Source organism: Eucalyptus grandis, chromosome 1 (assembly GCF_016545825.1).
Source record: "Eucalyptus grandis isolate ANBG69807.140 chromosome 1, ASM1654582v1, whole genome shotgun sequence".
NCBI classification, from domain to species: Eukaryota; Viridiplantae; Streptophyta; class Magnoliopsida; order Myrtales; family Myrtaceae; genus Eucalyptus; species Eucalyptus grandis.
The window spans coordinates 35,050,801-35,064,181 of record NC_052612.1 but is presented as its reverse complement, the minus strand read 5'-3'; the positions used below and the strand labels follow the sequence as shown (position 1 = coordinate 35,064,181).

Sequence of the window (13,381 nt, the reverse complement as noted above, 5' to 3'; positions counted from 1 at the left end):
TCAATGATTCCCGATAGCAGCAATGGCCGATGTCCCAGGCATTGATTTGGGACTCTTTCTGGCACCATATGCTCACCTGCCCAACTTGACGGGCACGGAACGTAGCAGCGGTCCATTTTGGCTTTGAACTGTACCCTTGACTCGATGGGAAGAAGGTAGTTATGACCTGTTTGTTAATGTTCTTTATTTTTATTTATAAACAAAATTTCTATTTTTTTTTTCAGGAAATAAAAAAAAGAACAAAAAGTATTTGCTTGTGTTTTTATTCCAAATCTATTTTTTTTATTCCCAGGAACATATTTGGAACAGAAACAATTGTTTCTAGAACAATTTTTAAGAACAAATTTTCTCTTTCCTCTCTTTTTCTTCTCTTTTTTTCTTCTTTTCTTTTTCTTTTTTCTTTGGCCGGTCGCCGGCCTCGACCATGGCTGGTGACTGGCCGTCGAGGGCCGGTGACCTTGTCGGAGCGTCACCGCCCCTTGGCGAGGCCAAGCCCAAGCTCGCCCAACCAAGGCGAGGCCGAGCCTCACCGGTGCGGGGCAAGGCTAGGCGAGCTCGGGCTCGCCAGGGGCCAGCAAGCCTTGCCGTGGCTGGGCGAGGCTGCCGGCCCTCGTCGGCCGGCCATGGCCGAGGCCGGCAACTGGCCAAAAGAAGAAAAAGAAGAAAAATAAAATAAAAATATTAAAAAATTAAAAGAAAAAAAAAAAGAACACAAATTTACCAAACGTGTTTCGTTAATCTTTTATTCCTGGAACAAGTTTATCAAACGCGTTTTTTTATTCAAAAATTGTCCCCTGGAACAGAAACATTGTTTTATATTTCTGTTCCCTGAAACAATTTTTAAACAGAAATGTTACCAAACGCGCCCTTAGCAATCGTATTAATTGAATCTTCTCTAGGATTAAAAGTCGCATCGTGAGCAATCCTTTCGTAAGATCCTCAAAAGAGTAAATAATACATATAATAAGTTCTCATTCTCGTTAGATATATTTTAAAAGAATAATAACACAAACCTAATGTACAATACAATGCCTAAACTTCTAATTTGTTCAATGTGATTCTTGAACTTTAGCCCAATATTTAGTACGGGCTCTGAACTTTTAATTTATTCAATGTGATTCCCGAATTTTTTATACATATTCAATATTGTTCTTAAGCAATATGAAAATGTTCGATGTTATTTTTCCATTAATTTAAATTCAAGGACCACATCTAATATTCCTATATAATTCAAAGATTAAATTGAACATATACTAAAAGTTAAAAAATTACATTGAATAATTTAAAATTTTAGGGACTATATCACGCATTGAGCTAAAGTTTAGGAACTACATCACATTATACATTGGGGCCAAGTTTATGGATCATTTGTCCTATTTTAAACTACAAAAAAATGGGGGAAGACACATAAAAAAGGACGTGCTTGAAGGATAAATGGGCTAAAAGCCCAGGCCCAATAAGTGACCAAAACTAACTAGATGAATAGTGTCGGATTCAGATGCTAATCATGATGATCCGGTTGCTTAAAAAAACCAGTCGCAGTTTCCTTACGATGTCACTCGTCAATAATATTAAAGTTACTAGACCCGTGTTAGTATGCATAGCCCACATTGAAAATGTGTAATTACTAAGGCAAATGCCTCAATAGTATTTGATTTATGCGTGTACTACACCAATTAGCACGTCACATGCTACATGCGTTGCATGAAAAAAATATCTCCACGCACAGGCAAAACAAACCCAATGTTTTGTATCCGAGATAGAAATAACAGGACCTTTTGAACATCTCAAAAAGGAAAAATCCACATTAGTCACCACTCACAAGGATGTCATTCCATATATAAAATCCAGAGGATACGGTAACAAAGAATACAAATTACGGACACAGAGTTGGCAACGAGCATCGTATTTTGGTAATGCGTATAGTCCCAATAGAGAATATCCCATCCCCACGTCAGAAAAAAAAGGGGAGAGGAACAGCTTTATGCTAGTGGCTTGACCGATTCTAATCTCTGAATATTGGATTAAACAAAGGTGCTAATTTCTACTTAAATGGGACATAATACGTCCATGTCTATCGAGCACGTCAAGTTCTCACTCGATTAACTTTGTAGACAAATCGAGCATGATGAGATGCCATTTAGATCTAATCTACTTATAGGTCGTAAATTCCTTATCACCCTGTCAGCAGCCCTCTCTCTTCCATAAAAAAAACTCCTTCGAAGAAACTTCACCCGGAAGCTCTAGAGCCTGCTTTGCTATGCTTTTCTTTTTCTAGGCCTTGATTTCTTTCTTTTTCTTTTTTTCTTTTCTCTTCTCTTCTGACCTAATTTCAGTGTCTTTTTTTGGCTTGTTTAACATCTTCTTTCACTCGTTGTTGTTGCTTTTCTCCGCTCGTCATGGGGAATAAATTTGCTTACAGTTGAAAATTTTGTGAGAACTTCGTCACCAATCAAGCCAGTAGGATTTTCGAGACATGATTCTATGACTTTTCTGAGATTTGGCGAAGGCTCTTCTATCCCGATTTAGGTGGAGATATGAATTTGAGAGCTTTTCTCTTTCAATTTAAATCTAGATTTAGGAGTTTCCTAAACACGTTCGATCTGTTATGATTTAACATGTTGTTCTCATTGTTTTCGTAAGATGATGATGATGTTGAGGACGTTGAATTTAGGTGCGCAACACAAGCTATTATTTCTAAAGGGAAAGATCTCGGTGTATACCTATTACTGACGGTTCTGGTAATTAGCCACTGGTTGTTATTTGATATTGTGACAGATCAGACTTTTTGGGATGAGAGCTTGTTTATAACTACAAACTGTACCATTTTGGTTTCTAAGTTTTGTTTTGTTGTAAAGTCTTTTTAGGATTTGTTTTTCTTGAAAGTTTTTAATGTTCCTTTCATATTGATTATGGTAAATGGATGAAATTTCTTTTCGACAATATATATATATATATATATATATATATATATATATATATATATATATATATATATATATATATATAATCCGCTTGACGCCAACGTTCTCATGGGAAATCAAAGCCCATTTCTCCATCCACACCTAATGAAACCGAGCGAGGTTTGAATCGAGACCGGTAGCCTTTAACGCAAGTTTGGAAAGATGCATATTTTGGTTACAGTTCATGGAAATTCCCCGTGTACGCTACAAAATTAGAGGAGAGAAAGGCAGTTCCGAAGCATCGATTTCTCTATTGTATTTGCTTTTCGTGAGATATTTTATTAAGAATCGGATGCCTTTAACATCAGTGAAAAATTAGGCGGTCTTCGCCAAAATTAAGACTCCATATACTTCTAATGTACACTTAATTCACTAGAAAAAAGAACCTAATCAACCCCCCTCAATCATGATAGATGAGACTACATTTAACTTTGAGTAGGGCTATCAAATTGGCGCGTCGTGTTTGGATCGGGTCGAAAAATGGTTATACTCTAATCAACCCAATTAACCCATTTTGACTGACTTATATGCAATATAAATTCAATAACCTATACTCATTATTGACTTGACCCATATCACAGATATACATAGATATTTAAAAACATGAACTTTTATGCTAAGCGCATAGTGTGTAAACAATAAAATTTATGATAGTTTTATAAGGTTCTCAATAAGATTTTCGACTTGTTTGCAACTTTTTTTTTATTGCAAATTATTCAAGTTTCACAATGAAATATCCGACATCTCTTAAACTCAATAAGGCAATAAATATTTATATGCAAAATCTTATACTAATTTCCATAATTTTCTAAAACTTGGAAGATAGATCTTTTACTAATTATCAATTTCGAAAAATAAAAATAAAGTAAATTGTAAGTAGAAGATGATAAAATTAGAAAATAAGTTGCTCCACTCGAAAACCCCAAACTTGAGCTTGAAGACAAGTACAGAGGGATTGAAGGTGAGGTGAGCTTTAGATCCATTAGAAACCCATATTTTATTACATTATATTACTCAAACTCGTATCAACTCATTTAGCAAATTTTAATCAACTCATTTATGACCCAACTCATCATGTGTGGGTTAAGGGTCATAAATGGGTTTTCAATCCATTTTGATACCTATAATTGTAATATATTCGGATGTGAAAGCACAAATAATTAAGTGATGTCTATTCTTTTCATAGTGCGCGAGTTTAATTTTTCTATAGATGGGTGATTAATGATGGTTCCTTGAATGAATAAAATTGAAATTCCAATAACACGATCGAGATCTCCCGTGAACGTCACCACGATTGGGAGTGTTCGAGGGGATTTGACGCGTTGGGAAGAAAAAAGGTGGGGAGGAAATAATTGCTTGGTTTTGCTCGCGTGGTGGGTTACAAAAGAGAGAAAGATAGGCAGAGAATGTCAAAAAGCTTTTAACGTCACGTCGGGGAATTTTTTTAGGATCTTGTGTAGTTGGGAATGGACTTATATGATCGAATCATTGGCTTGCCGTGGCCAATCCTCGTCCTCTTCTCCCGTCTTCTGTTCCGTCGCCCTTCGACCAACCACTATTTTATGTCATGATTGTATTGCTTACCATGGAATACTTCAAATCTAATCCCTTTTCTTTTTATCTAATGTGAAAATTTTTGTCCATTGTAAAATCAGATAAATATCAATTAACTTGTTACACCACGTGTAATTGACAAAAGCGGTATGGTTGATTCGTTTGACACATTTGTGCAATATGAAGTGTGATAATGTTTCTCTGCCACAATCATATTTGCAATTGCTACTGTATTCGAATAATTCGTTTATTCAGATAATTTTTAGTAGGTCTTGAGATATGCATGTGATTTGGTCTCCACTTATATATGAATTGTGATTACACTAATGAACGGAAAAAAAATGATCTTACAAACATGATAAGTGTTCGAGTTATGGTAGACTATCTATCTCTCCTCTTTTTCCCCCGTTTTCTTGGCAAGTTTCCTTGAGGGCAAACGTAATTGAATTTGTCAAAACTAACCATTGTGAAAGTACTCTTGAATCACTCACTCAGTGATCCAATTAACATATAAGAAAAATCTTGCCAAATTTCGTGGTACAACTTTTGCCGCCAGGATAAACATGAGTATGTTGTTGAAGGAGAAGAGCTTTGTAACGTGTCATAGGTTGAAATGCTCGGTGCTAGTTGGTGTGATGTCAAGTTTAAACATGTTGAGAATGGAAACATTCGTCTCTAACTCAACTTGCGCAATACCCTTCTAATTTCGAAACAAATGGGGAAAAAGGAATGGGTGTCGGCCTGGTCCACACGTTCTTCTAGTTCCACCAAGAGGCGACACTGTTAGAACCCACCCTCGTTGTTCCTGTAACAAGTCGGTCGAAAGGGGAACGAGCACCTCCTCCGATTCGCTCTCGCTCTCCATCTCTCTCTTTCCTTCAGTAATGATTCATGATTTGACAAAAATGGAGCTTGGAGCTTCGAATTTTCTAAGGTGGTGGGAAATTCTGTGCCCCCCCAAGATAAGGAAAAAGAAGCCCTTTATTCGTCGCTGTTCAGTGCACATGTTGCCGTACAAGACTGATTTTTTAATTATTCCTTCCAATAATGTCCGATTCCAAAAGTGAGCGCTTCTCGATTTCCAACAATTTCCCTTGTTCGGCTTTGGTCTTTTTTTTTTTCTTTTCTTGACATTGTAGTTGAGAAATGTATTGATAGAAAAATGTAATATTATGTACATCTCTACTGAAGAATACATGAGCTTATATATAAGACTTTAGAGCTTAACTATTTAAGGTAATGAAATATCAATTACATAAAAAAAATTAAATTTCATCTCATAAATACATCTATATCTCTAACATTGAAGAGATCTAAAAAACACCCCGGTGGATGTGTCTTGGTAAAGACATCAGCAGCCTGTTCGGCGGATGAAGTAGATACTAGTCGAACAGTGCCATGAAGAACATGAGATCAAATAAAATGACAGTCTATCTCAATATGCTTGGTTTGTTAATGGAAAACATTATTATGTGCTATCTAGATAGTACTTCGGTTGTCGCAATGAATTACTATTCCACTCTATTGATGCACTCATATGTCTTCTAGTAGCCAGCGCAACCATAGTAACTCTGATGTTGTATCAGCAAGAGCTCAATATTCTGCTTTTATACTAGATCAAGCAATGGTAGTCTGTTTCTTGCTATGCCAATAGATAAGTGAAGTGCCCAAAAAGAAATAGTAGCTTGTAGTGGAGCGATGATCTTGAGGGTTACCAGCCCAATTAGCATTAGAATAAGCCTTCAATTCCAAGCTAGATTGAGAAGAATAGTGAAGGCCATGAAATAACGTAACCTTGATGTAGCGAAGAATTCGAAGTATGACAGCAAAATGTGTCGTGCAAGGTGCGATCATGTACTGACTAACAATATGGACAACACAGGCAGTGTCAAGTTGAGTGATAGTAAGTAGATAAGATTGCCAACAAGCTGTCGATAAAGTGTAGGATTCGAAAGAGAAGCCCCATCTTTGGCATCAAATTTGGCATTAGTCTCAATAGGAGTGGTAGTGATGGAATATTTGACTTGTGAAAGATAATAACCAGAGGAATCTGAATGAACCTCCAAGCCTGAAAAGTAAATGAGTTGCCCAAGATCTTTCATATCAAATTGTTGACTGAGATATTGCTTGAGCTTTGAAATGACAATATAATCATCGATAGGAATAACCATGTCATCCACATATAAAAGCAACATAATATACCCACGAGATGTGTGTCAAACAAAAAAAAGCATGATCATAAGGACTAGATTTGAAGCCGAGAGATTCCTTGGTAGAGCTGAATTTGGAATACCATGCACGAGGAGCTTGTTTCAAACCATATAATACTCTGCGTAATCGACACACTTTGTTGGAAGAATGAGTATATCCAAGAGGAGGCACCAGATAGACTTTTTCAGTAAGATTAGCATTCAAGAATGCATTTTTAACATTCATCTGGAATAGAAACTAGTGCTTAACTGCAGTGATGGTAAGAAGACTACGGACAGAAGTAAGATGTGCAATAGGAGCGAAAGTGTCTTCGTAGTCAACAACATATTCTTGAGTAAAGCCTTCCACCACTAGCCGAGCTTATAACGATCCATAGTACCATCTACCTTTGTTTTAATCTTATATACCCGTTTACAACCTACAACAGACTTATCGAGAGGCAAATCAACCAAATCTCATGTACGAGACTTATCTAAGGCTTGCAACTCATCTGCCATTACTTGTTGACATAGAGGATTAGTGCTGGCTTCTCTATATGTACAAGGTTAAAAAAGGGAAGCAATGGTAGAGTGGATCCTACATATGACAACCATGGGAAGAGAAGTGGACATCAAAGCCAAGTTCATACAATTGTCCTACTGAAATAAGATTTCGGGACAATTTGGGAACCATGAATGTATTAGGTAAGGATAATGTAGATGTTGAAATGTTTCTTGTATCGCTAACTCTCATTTGAGAATTATCTATGGTGTGAATAGTAGGAACATGTGAATTGAATGATTTGGATTGAAATAAATCAGAATTGGAGGTCATATGATTGCAGCAGGCAGAGTCAAAATACCATGAATCAAAAGTACCTGAAGCGATAACAGGGAACAAAGAAGCTAGAAGTACCAAACTCTTGAATAATGCAATGAAGATCCTCTAATGAAAAAGTAACAAACGATCTATTAAGAGAAGTCTTTATGATAGCAGTAGTGGCAGATGAACTTGCATGTAGACCTTGATTTTTGGATTGATTAGCTGTCCCTGTAAGTTGTGTAGGTCGTACTTGATGGTAATTGGACATCAAAACTTCTAATTTATCTATAATAGCACTAAACCAGCGTCAATACAATAGATTGGACCAAAAAAAATGTGCAAAGATTAGTACTTGGAGAGCTTATCTGGAGGAAATAAAGCCAAAAATGTACTAAGAACGTCAAAATACCTTGGGAACCAGTTTGGGATGGCCAAGAACCGGTCTAAAAAGACATGAACCGTCAGAAAAGCAATGGAACCGATTCGATCGGTCTGGTATGAATTGGTTAACGGCCCAGTCTAATCGGTCAATGATCCGATCTGACTTGGTCAACGGCCAATCCGATCGGTCAATGGTCAAAGGATGACGTGGCTATTACATCAGTTGAGCGGAGGCATGACAGTACACACAGGCGTGTCAATGACAATGCGCGTGGATCTCACACGCACAGACTTCCGACGGCGCATAGAGGCGCGTGCGGTGGTGGTTGGCGGCAAATTTCATCGGCGGCCTCTTTTGCCAAAGGCGAGTCACATGATAAGCTTCGTGTTTAGATAAACTCGTTGAAAGGCATCCAAATCACAATGAAGTAGTGGAGGTTTTCCTGTGTTCGAGACACAACAGCGCCTGGTGGGGCGTGTGGCGGTGTCTGATGGTAGTTGGCTACCAAATATCAGTATTTCTCTCATCTGAGGGTGGCAAGTTTGATGGTCATGACCTTTTTTTTTTAAATCAACAATGTATGCTGAACAGCAACTCAAAGTTTCGGTCTTGATGAATAATCAGTATAGACGCGGCTAGTGCCACTAGTGTCGTGGTGGCCACCTTGTAACAGACTCGATGGGCGCACCTCGGTTGCCTCAGGAAATGAGGCTCTGATACCAAGTTGAGAAATGTATTGATAGAAAAATGTAATATCTCTAATGAAGAATACATAAGCCTATATAAAAACTTAAGAGCTTAACTATCTAAGGTAACGAAATTTCAATTACATCAAAAGAATCAAATCAGGATGAATTGGAATATATTTCCTAAATATATCTATATCTCTAACAATTGTTCTATTTAATTTGCTCTCTCTCTCTCTTTGCTTTTTAATTTTTTTTTCTTGGGGGTGTAATCTCTTGCTTTTGATTCTTCCGGATCTTCCCTTTGTCAAACCATATGATTTCCCAGCTTTTTCATGAGTTTGACATCGCGGATCCAAGGGTTCCTTGGTCATCGGTTCTTGATTTTTGACCCATTCAAAGCCTCTATTCAAACCTTATGTCACTTCCCATTTGGCCAAGCTTTTTGAAACGTAGTTGGATTTTGTTGTCTATACTAGCGTATCAAGTAAAGCGGGAGTCTTATCTTCGAATGATAATCGCTTCCCCTCCCTAATTTGTGCTTAATTATATCCTTTCAGATACATTGAATATAGGAATAAGGTTTTCTCCCTAGCATAAACTCTTTTCATTTCCATATTGACATGAATTACTTTTTCTTTTATGTGAGACAATACCAAGGGTTTTGATCTAAATAGTCGACGACGGAATGGTTTCTTTGCAAGATCGTACTAAACACAATGGGGTGTTTGCGTGTACTGTAATCTCTAAGAGTCTAAGACATCGCCCGTCATCACTGTACAAATGAATTGTGGACCTAATCCATCACTGTACAGAAACAGTCCCACTAGATCGCAAATGTCTCATGGAAATCCACTTTGATGTAACTTGAATTAATTTAATAAAGCACGGTTCTCCTAATTTTTTTACTCAAAAGAGAACCTCGAAGGAGAAAAGTAAGTCCACTTCACGAATTGGCCTGAGGCCGCACCTTTCTAGTGCCGCGATAATCAAGTGCTTGAATAAATTCCCTTATCTTGAAAGGAACAGCTAAACCACAAATAATACATAAACATCATTGATTTTGTCGATGACTGGACGGTTGCGTTCTGTCTCGGTATTGGCTTGCCTGCACACAATTGTCTTCTACAAAACGCATAACTTTTGACTAACGCTGGAGATACCAAAGATCGATTTTAATCAACGTGAGAAGTGAAAAAGACAGATTTTGACTGTGGTGAATATATCTACGCCGCCTTGAGATCATACCAACACATGCGGCGCCGCATGAATATTACTTCCGATTGTCGACACATGACCCCATTTGACTACATATAATATACCTTTCTTCGAAGAGGGCAAATGCACGGCAAAATGTTGTATGCGATAATAAATTAGGTTAATACTACGAAAAAATCTAAATTGATACATCTATAATAAATTTATCTTAATTTAATTTTTGATCACAAAAACCCCAAATTGACACATTTATGATATATTTACCCTATGTTAATTTTTGTTAAATTTTATTATCGGATTGTTGAATTGGATGACACAATGTAGTTGGTGGATGTATCAATTTAAGGTTTTACCCTTTGCTTGTCATAGATATATTTGTTTATGATTTTTTGTGGTATTAATTTAATTGAGAGTAAATATGTTACAGATATATCGATTTAAGGTTTTTGATGGTTAAAATTTTTTTTTATAGTAAATTTATCACAAGTACACTAATTTGGATTTTTTTGGTGGTATTAATCTCTTAATAAATAAGGTCAATATAATCATGCCCTTGCCCTCCTCTTCTACAAGAAAAGATCGAGTGCGTCGGCGTTTATTTTTTGACTTCCAATGGTTGGTTTACGAAATCAACTCTTTCACAAAATTTTGTCGGTAAACTGCATTAATCCGTGTCAAGCATCGAGCCTCTCCACACGACCTGTCCAATCCCAAAGTCCACGGTCGCGACCCTCGCACAGCACCGTCCCCCAATAGAAAAAGTGACGCGTCCCCCCACCAAACGCACCGTCGTTTTTACGAGCCACAGATCCATCACTAAGATAATGCAGTGTTACACCAATCCCAATTCCAATGGTCAGCCACCTCTCCCCATCCTTTTCATCATGGACGGCAATGTACGACGGTTTTCCATTAGGTTCATGAAGCGAGACGGTCGGCATCTCTTCTGATTATTATGTTATTTTAGGGGGTGGGGGTGGATATTGTTCTATTTTGATTAGTTGTGATTTCTGGACAGCTTGTATGTCGGGTTATGCGCGATTAGCAATCTACCTGACGTCCAATGCTATTGTTCGGATTCGCCGGCTATGTATATGCCGTGGGTAAATCATGTGCCATGGAATTTGAGAGTCTCGACCGGCGGCAAAAACCCTTCGTTGCTAAAGTGAGCGGGTGGAATTGCATTTCGAACGTGTTAGAATGATCTCTCCTTTGCTTTTTTGTGAGTTCTGACCCATTTTGATCCTCCGTGATGAGAATAAAGTGAGGTCAATATGCTTAATGCATTGGTCGGGTGGATGCTCAATACGATAGAAATATCTCCGTGTGACATTATATATAAGTCAAATAGACTTATACATATTAAGATAAAATAAGTATTCTAAACCGGGAATTTTGCTCATGCCTTACTTGGTATACGAGGTCGTTAGGGTATTTCCATTGATTTAGTGTTCACCTATCTAAGATAGTCTCCGTTTTTTTTAATCATTATAAAGATTAAATATATAAATACTCCAAAAGTTCCCGTAATATGAGGGCTAATCCCCAAAAAAAGTATAAATTTTAGGTCGAGTAACAATTATGGCCCTGGCTTTTTTTATTTTGTAAAAAGTCATAAACTTTTACCTGTATTCCAAATTTGACTTCTTAACTCTCTATTTGAGATCAACCTTGTTTCAAAATTTGAAAATATAAAAAGTTCTAGTCGTGAGCTTGGCGGATCTTGTCCATGGCATCTCTCGATGGGCGGCAATCTACAACTTCAAATTACAACATAACAACTAAGTGAGAGATTCAATTTGGAGACCTTTTTTATTTGCTGGTGAAATGTAGAAGGTGATGAACAGCTTTGCTGTTATTCTCCAAGTTGTGGCTCAAAGAATAGTGCTTTAAATCCAGCTAGCAAGCCATTTGTATTAATAGCTGAGGACAATTAATGATTCTAAGAAGGTTAGATTTGAGATTTAAGTGTTGTCGCTCCGCTTAAAATTGGTGCATTTTTTTATTTTTATTTTATTTGGAATTAGGCCCGAAATATGATGAAAGTCTTGCGGGGCACATAGGCAAGTCAATGACAGGGACCGAGCGATGTCTTCGCATATAAATTCACATATACCTCAAAACCAAGAAGAAAGGGATCTTCTGTTGCTGTCAAAAACATTCTCTGCAGATATGAGTAATCGCTTTCGCCTCTGTCCTCTCCTCCTCCTCCTCCTTCTCTGTCTGCTCTTCCTTATCGCTCCCAGAATGACTCAGGCCGCCGGAAGGAGCTTGTCCGTTTCTTCATCATCGCCATCGCTGTCGAAAGAGCAACCTTTTGAACCCAGCATGAACACGGCAGGTGTGGTTGCCGCTCCAGTCGACGAAGGCCAAGCCGGAGACTTCACAACGGCCGAGAAGCGAAGGGTTCCGACTGGATCGAACCCACTCCACAACAAGAGATTGCTTTGAGTGAAAACCAGCTGTTACAGACGGTTTTGGAGGAGAAACCCTTTTTTCTTTTTCTCTTCATTTTTTTGTTGAAATGTTATCCTGGATGATTATTACTTCCGGTTACCGTCTCCATACTGGATGTGTATAAGATTACTGATATGCTTATTCTGAAATTTTTTAAGGCTTCGTATCTTGGTAAAGTAGTTTGGAACGAGCAGGGGTGTATGCAGCTGTGCTGAAGCAATGCTTATGGTGAAAAGAGCTCCAGTGTAAGATGCGTTTTTTATGGCATGTTCATATGTAAAAACGAGCGACAAGGAAAGACAAGATTAGATCCGATCATGTTTCATCACGTTGAGTCAGATTGCATGTTGGTAATTGGGTTTACGTAGGTTTCCACAGACAATCCAATTTTCAGTTTGTGCTCTTGTATCAGTTCCCTTCGTGTTTTGTCATGAGGAATTGATGTTCTCTCGCGCTCCATTTGGAAAAATTAGAGAAAGGGAGATCAATGGAAAGTTGAAGAGAAATTCTTGAGAAATTCTTTTTTCTACCTCCGGCGAAACTTATTTAGTATTTCGATTTCCGTTCGTTTCCCTTTCTCTCTTTTCTCGAAAATGGCATTAATTCTTTTGTTTTCTTTTATCTAAATCAATTTAGGAGATAAAATAGCATGAAACTACGAGGACCCGTTGTCCTTGTTGTTGCAACCTTCATTCTCAGATCCTTTTACACCGGGCGTGAACAACAATTCTCTGAACTTTTTTTAGGTTTGTTGCTGGTATACACAACAACTTAATTTGATTACACAATTGAGTTCAAACACATATATCACTCATCCATAGGTGATTGTGGAATTTTTTTTTTTTTTTTTTTTGATGGTGTGAACCTGACAAAGACCCAAATTCTTCTTCATTTTCCTTTTGGAATAGACTGCTTTTAATGCCTTATTTTTCCATTCAATTATTCGACTAGATAAACCTCTAACCAGAAGTCATCTTCTCCTTTTCATGGTGAAACGAGATTGCTTTCTCCTTGTATGAGTAGCTAATATCTTCACTTGCATTTGAAGAGGCTGATTGATATCCATAAAATCCTCAACTATACAAATGACGTACGTGAAAGCTCCATAG

At 37.6% G+C, this 13,381-nt stretch overlaps 1 long non-coding RNA gene across 1 annotated transcript; it reads left to right on the top strand.

The window, feature by feature from the left end:
- The first annotated feature begins 11,890 nt into the window (after nt 1-11,890).
- On the top strand, nt 11,891-12,431 carry LOC108957623. Its single transcript, XR_001984528.2, has 2 exons — nt 11,891-11,991; nt 12,072-12,431. It is a non-coding gene; the product is annotated as an uncharacterized LOC108957623 (long non-coding RNA).
- The last annotated feature ends 950 nt before the right edge of the window (nt 12,432-13,381 follow it).